Raw genomic sequence first — 7,512 nt, 5'->3', positions numbered from 1 at the left:
CGTTCTTGCGATACGTTCTAATATCCATCCATCCGAAAATGAACGCATCTGAAATTGCGGATGACTATGTGCGGTGATGGCTTCGCTATTTCGGCGAATTTAAGTGGCTGTCTGCTCGTTTGTCACCTTATCATATATATAAAAGTAATATAAGTAAAAATAACTGGATAAATTGAATTTCAATGATTAAAATCTTTACTGATTTAATTTCTACAACTATACAGATTGCGTATACATTAGTTTTAAAGCTTTATTGAGATTCAATCTTATTATCATACTACCTAAAAACCCAAATAATAACTTTAATATCGCTGATTAAATCAATCAATTATTAAATCGATATAAAATTAATTTGTATAATAGCCATTGCGTGATCGCGAGCTTCAAATAATTTCATCCAAAACCTTGACCTCAACCTTTTATAGATTTTGACCAATCAATTACTAAAATCACTATGGTCAAATCACCCTTAACTTAGGGAAGGCTCCGAGCCCCTCTGTGGGGACATATAGTGATCTGATGATGATGATAATGAACCCATAATAAAAAAATATATATTTATTAGTTAAAAACAAAATGTAACCAAAACCTTGATTGACTACTATGAATACACACACAAACACATATTCCATGTAACTATTGTTAGGAAGAAAATCCGAAACTGTGCCGGTGTACCTGCGCATCACTAGCCTTACTAAAATGTCAACGTTTATGTCCCCTCACTAATCATTCTGACATTTGACTTTGTAACGAAAGCGCGCCATTCGCGCCAAAGGATTCTGACTAATAATGTCTAAAAGGATGTAGTCATGGTACTCCTTTTCTTGAAAAGAAAATTTGAAATATAATATTTAATATTTAAGATATAGTGTGGTGATGTTAATGAAGAGGAAAAACAAAGATCTGTTGCAGTACATTTTAAAATTGAAATACAACAAAATATTCCGCTTGCAGCTTAGCATTTTTAAATAACAGCTCGTAATAAATTCTTGTTAGTACAAAACTTTGATCTCTTGTAGAGTAAAAGAAACTTTCATCTTTGTACAAGAAATGCAATTCTGTAAAATAAAACACCGCGAAAGTCGCACATTGTTCGAAACAAATGAAGAGACAAGTTGCATCTTTATTACTGTACTAGCTGTCGCCCGCGACTCTGTACCTGCGGAATTAAAGAAAAAACATAATTAGTAGCCTATGTGTTCATCCAGGCTATGTTCTACATCTGTGTCAAGTTTCATTAAGATCCGTTTAGCAGTTCTGGAGATATCTACTAATAAACATCTATCCATCCATCTTAACTTTCGCTTTTATAATATTAGTAAGATTTACCCCTTACCGTAGGTTTATGATCCCAAAGTCTCTGTATTTTACATATCTACAACCTTATCTTTGATGAAACAGAGATAACAATATGTTTTAAACGGGGATTTGGTCTCAGAAACCACTTGCTTAATCATACTACTTGAAAAAAAAAATTGCCATCTTCGATTTTTCGCAAAGAATGGATACGGTAACACAATGTTTTCGTAGACACGTTTCGGTACTGAAATTCTACAGTTAAATTAAATAAGAACGAGATGAATATGTTTTAAAAATGTTTTTAAATTGAATTTAAAATCTCTGTCATAAAATCGGATATATTATTATTTTAACTAATATTTACTTTAAAAGTTTCATTTCAATATTCACAATTTAAATAAAATATTTAAACGTATTACAAGTACACTTTAATATTTCGCGTACGAAATGTAAACAAGGTGGGTTAAAAATAATTTTCATTTCGTAAACAAGCCCGCATAAAAAGCTGAAAAGAATATTTTAATTTTTATCTTTAAAGCGTTGTGAAGTTGTCAATTTATTTCCAAAAATGTCGTAATGCAATAAACGAGAATTTTATTTCGTGAAGTACTAAAACACATTTTTCAACATTTCACGTAATGCGAATCTTATTTATGAGTTTTGTCAAATTTCCGAATCGAGAATTGTTGATATGCGATCCTAAATCTAGAGTAGAATAAACGCCTTTGAAGTTCCTAGAACTATTTGTTAAAGGTAAATATGACCTTGTAAATTTAAAGAAGCTAAAAAACATTGATGAAGTTAACTTAACGAAGTGATTGTTACTAATAATTTCTACAACAACATTACTCACGCCTCTAACTAAGACGGGTAGGCAGAGACCACGGACGTTCATTTGGCGCGCTACAAACACACTCTCTAGCTTCTTAAATATTCTATCAAATAGTTTTTACTTTTACATTTTTACGTAGTTTCATTTTCACTTTCTTGACATCATGCATTTTTTACGTTACTACTGTACCATGTCACTGGGGAAATTTCTCACCGCAAAAAAATGTCTAATAAATCCTTACAGGCTGATATATTTCATGAAATTCTATTACGCAATACTCATGATATCTTATACGTTAGTAACTAAGATATTTTCTCTTAAGAAAATAATAATATGAGCCTTTATTTCTAAACTAGCTGTCGCCCGCGTCTCCGTACGCACTGTATTAAACTTAATTAGTAGCCTATGTGTTCTTCCAGATCCGTAGAGCCGTTCTAGGGATACCTTCACGCAAACATCTATCCATCGATCTAAAAATTCTTAAGTAAGTAAATTTAAATAATAACTAATTTTTTAAGACGCCTACAGATTAGAAGTGGGCTTTATCTTCTATATCACAAAACATTTAATTACACATTCAATTTGTGCCAGATCAAATTAATTTTACATTTTTTAATATTGTCATAATTTAATTTTCATTAATAAAAGTGGAATTTAATAAATAAAACTTCTTACATTGTTCAAGATAAATACAATGAGTTGCAGTTACCATAAGTATGTCAATTTATTATCCAACCAAGCTACCGTAAAATCTTAAATGTTTCCACGTTCGAACACTATACGGCGATCGTATAAAAATGTCTTCTGAAAAATTGAATCGTTAATTTCACCGAGCATGTAGACGTTGTCATATGATTTTATATTTCTTCCTTTATCAAGCAATGTCATTTCTTATAAGGGCAACATAGGATACTTGAAATAGTAATTACTGGCAGAGACGTCTAATAAGTATCCAATTAGCTGGCAACTAGTTGACTTGTAACACTTAATATGGGTTCGTAAATTCAACACAATGTTACATTACAACCTCTACTAAATGAACCTCTTCTCTCCATTTAATTTGTACATCTTTGTAGGATTGTTAAAGCAAAGTATACATTTATTGCTTAATGATTTTTTTGATAAAGATAAAATTTTAATTTCGTATCATAGTGTTATCGATGAGTTAAAAAAAGACTTAATGTGAGGTTTCTATACAAATATTGTGGTCTCTTTTATTTAAACTAAAATGTAAGAGATGACGATATGTGCACAAATTTTATTGCAGTGGAACCCGACAATTATTTTAAATGTCCCGTAAAACTCTTATTTAATCTACACATATAACTTAATATCACACAAAAAAGTAATGACATTGTATGTGGATGGCTAAAGGTAGAGAAAGATAGTCGAAATTATGTATTTTTAGATATTATTAGTAAGAATCCTTTGGAGCGAATAAAGCGCTTTCGTTACTAAGTCCAGTGTCAGAATGATTAGTGAGGGGACATAAACATCGACATTTTAATAAGGCTAGTGCTGTTCCAGTACACCGTTACAGTGTCAGATCTTCTTCCTAACAGTATGGATTGTGTGAAAGAGGATAAGCGTAAAGAGGGAGTGAATTCAGATATGACTGCTGATAAAGATGTATGGAGGAGTACATACTGTGCCGACCCTCTTGAGGATAAGGGCATGTTGATGATGATATAACGTACTATCAATTTATATTTCACACAGTCATGAAATTAATAATTCACAAAGTCAGGGATTGGACCATATCACAATACTGTATTGTTTGCAATTAATGTTGAGTGGTCATTAAACATTCACTTATGTGTTATTGATATTTATTTATAAAAAAATATTAACTATAATAAAATATATTTTACGAAAAAAAATTAACACCTGCAAACAAAACCAAAAAAAAAATCAAAATCGGACCACCATCGCGGAGTTACGCGGTAACACACATAAAATACGGAAGATTAATAACCTCCTTCTTTTTGAAGTCGGTTAAAAAGACGCTCAATTGCAATAATAATTTGAAAAGTAATCATAATAATCATATTTTTAACTCTTACTAATATTATAAATGCGAATTATTGGATGTATAGATGTATATTTGTCGGAAGGTATCTCAAGAAAGGCAGTATGTATCTCACTGAAATTTGGCACAGATGTAGAACATAGTCTGGAAGAACACATACCATTTAAGTTTTTTTTTTTAATTACGAGCAAGCAAAGTCGCGAGCGACCACTAGATATTTAGTAAATACTAAAATTGTATAATAAATACATCAGAAAATATAAATTTTTAATTAAATGTTACCATGAATTTTCGAGCATTAAAACAGAACATAAATAATTTCCACAACTCGTCTGCTTTTATTTATGGTTTGTATTTGACCTTAAAACCGTTTTCGACGTCATTAAGTACATCTGGCCTTAATACACATAAAGTAAATTCAGGCCCTTTTATGAAAAGAAATTATTTTTATATAACTCAGATTACTAATGACCGTAAAAATATTTACAAGTCATACTTTTCAGAGAAATGTATTAAGTGGAGTTTAACAATTCGACCTCTTTGGTGGCCAAGGAGTTTATACACCTACTAACAAAGTAGTAGTACTGGCCATATTGACAATTTAATGGAGTAAAAAAGTTAGGTGAAAAAATGTGTCAGAATAGCGCGGGAAAATTAATGAATTATAATGTAATGTAAAAGAGTAATGACTAAATACTATTCATTAAAAGAAATCGACCGTAATAAATCATATGTAGAAATAGTTTACATTCATCTCAGCAAAATAACGTAACTAAACTCATAGTAAAAAGTAAAAGAAATCGAAGGCACAATTACAGTAAAAATAGAATTGTTATCTGGAATGACGCCTAATTGCGTCTCCGGTTTTCTTCATTCACCGCAATTTAACAGCAGCCGTTGAAAATACTGGTTTCAATTTAAATTTAAAAACAAAAAATAATACTTGGTCGATATTTATTTCAATACTACCTGTCGCCCGCGACTCCGTCCGCGACCAATTTAAAACAAAAAACTATATAGTATGTATTCTTCCAGACTATGTTCTGCATCTGTGCCAAATTTCAGCAAGATACATGCCTCTTTTCTGAAGATACCTTGGAACAAATATCCATCCATCTGGACATTCGCATTTATATTATTAGTAAGATTTTATTTGACTACCATTAAATTAATCACAAAATTAAAAAAAAAATCTACTAACCCGGTATGAAGCCGATTTCAATCTCTTGTAAGATATTTTCCGATAAAAATATCGCCAATTTTTTTTTTTAATAAATGCAAATACACTGAACACAAAGTTGACAGTAATTGACAAGATAAAATTACGGCCGCAAGTAATTTTAATTCCGTCGGGACAAATTTCTGGTAAAATCAATTAGTACAAACAAAACGTGATAATATATAATTTTATCATCTTACTATTGTTCTTCGAAATATATTTTGCCAGATTCATTACACAAAAACATTTTATATTTTATTAGTAGTTTTTAAATATTTCGATTAGAAAAAAAAAGGAGTTAGTAATGACACATAGTCAAAGAAATTTATTTCGTACCCATTTCGGTGAAATTTTAGTTGTGAAACATCTATAACTAGTTGTCGCACGCGACTCCGTCCGCGAAGGATTAAAAAAACTATTGGTCGCAGCGTAATGTTATATAGCCGAAAGCCTTCCTCTATAAATGGACAATCCAACAAAATAAGAATATTTCAAATCGGACCAGTACTTCCTGAGATTAGATTATTTCTTCATCATCATCATTACCATCATCAGCCTATATTTTTCCAATGCTCGACATAGGCCTCTCCCATGCCACGCCAAAGAGCACGATCCTCGGCCACACTCATCCAGCTCTTGCCAGCCGCCATGCGAAGATCATCTCTCCACCGAGTCTGACGATTAAATTATTTAAACAAACAAAAGAACAAACTCTTCCGCTTTATAATTTTAGTATAGATTAATACAGTAATAGAATAAAAAAAATCTAAAGATTTAATGTTGATGAAACGAACACCCTGTTTACACATCGATGCTTAATAAATGTTGATGCAAAATTATTTTCACAATTGTATATGATTTTATTAAAATATTGTTAGACATAAACAGCATCCTTTATCTCAATTCATCTGGTCTCATGTGACTGACAGCTTAGTAACATTATCCTAAACATATGCTTGTATTCACACGTATTTACGTAACAAGCCTTAACTCTTACAGCACACAGTGAGAAAGCTAACCAAAGCGAAGGAAAATATAACGCCTGTTGCACACAGAGACACGAAAGCAAACAGGAAACATAGCAATTTTTTCTATTACCACAAGTTTCCGCTGCCGAAATGCCTGTACAAAAATTGACTATGCCTGCTTTTTGGCAATTAAAACCGAATGTTAGATAATTTTCACGTAATCATAGTGTGTAAACAGTTCGCTAGGACGTAAACCATGGAAATTTCATTATAAACTTCGCTTCCTATTCGTTTTAGCGGTTGTGTACTACATACCTGGTGAATCGCCCCAAGGAACAAACTCTTGAAATTTAAGCTGCGTTATCTTGTAACATGTCGCTTAGACTATATGTAGTCTGTAGAATGTAACATTGTTTGAATTAAATTAGAATAATTACTTTTATTAATGCGCGTTTTGTATTCTCTTTTTAACAGCATCAATATTCCGATATTATGTGTCTTTTTGTTCTTCAAAAAAAGAACTTTGTGCTGATTATAATTATTAATGTTATACCAGCTAAAAGAGATTTCTATTTATAAGCAGTTGTAACCTGTGAAAATTTCAAACAAATTATTAATTAACATTAATTAATTAATCATTTATCTATTAATTAATTAATCAAATTATTAATTAATGAATTATGACATTGATTTTAGATTAATAGAATACACAATATTTATACTATCTTACAAATCACCTTTAGTATCCTTTTTTGTGACTCAGTAGTCACTGATTGCCTTGAAGAGGCATTTCAGATTCACCGGGCTTGACGAGCCCAAGCGCAGATAGCGCTCAGCCTGAACCTCGTTTAAGAGTAACAAGACTCGATGGCTCCCTCAGAAGCCTCGACTCGGGCTGTTACTTCGTTATTGTTACCGGATTGGGAGGTCACCGAGCTCTTAGATTACTTAGGTGGACGCTCCATGGAGTGACTGGTCTCAAGGTCCCTCACCTTTAGTAACAAATGACCATTGTATAGATTAATGATTAATGCTTAACAATAATCACATTTACATCTGACTGAGCATATTTAATTAGCCATTACTGACTGATTTGTACACCAATGCTTCTAGTTATACAATTATATTAGGAGAATAGAATTAATTCTATGTCATTAAGTTTCAT

Source organism: Papilio xuthus, unplaced genomic scaffold (genome assembly GCF_000836235.2).
Source record: "Papilio xuthus unplaced genomic scaffold, Pxut_1.1 DF827777.1, whole genome shotgun sequence".
In the NCBI taxonomy this organism is placed as follows: Eukaryota; Metazoa; Arthropoda; class Insecta; order Lepidoptera; family Papilionidae; genus Papilio; species Papilio xuthus.
Note: the sequence above shows the minus strand (reverse complement) of the source record.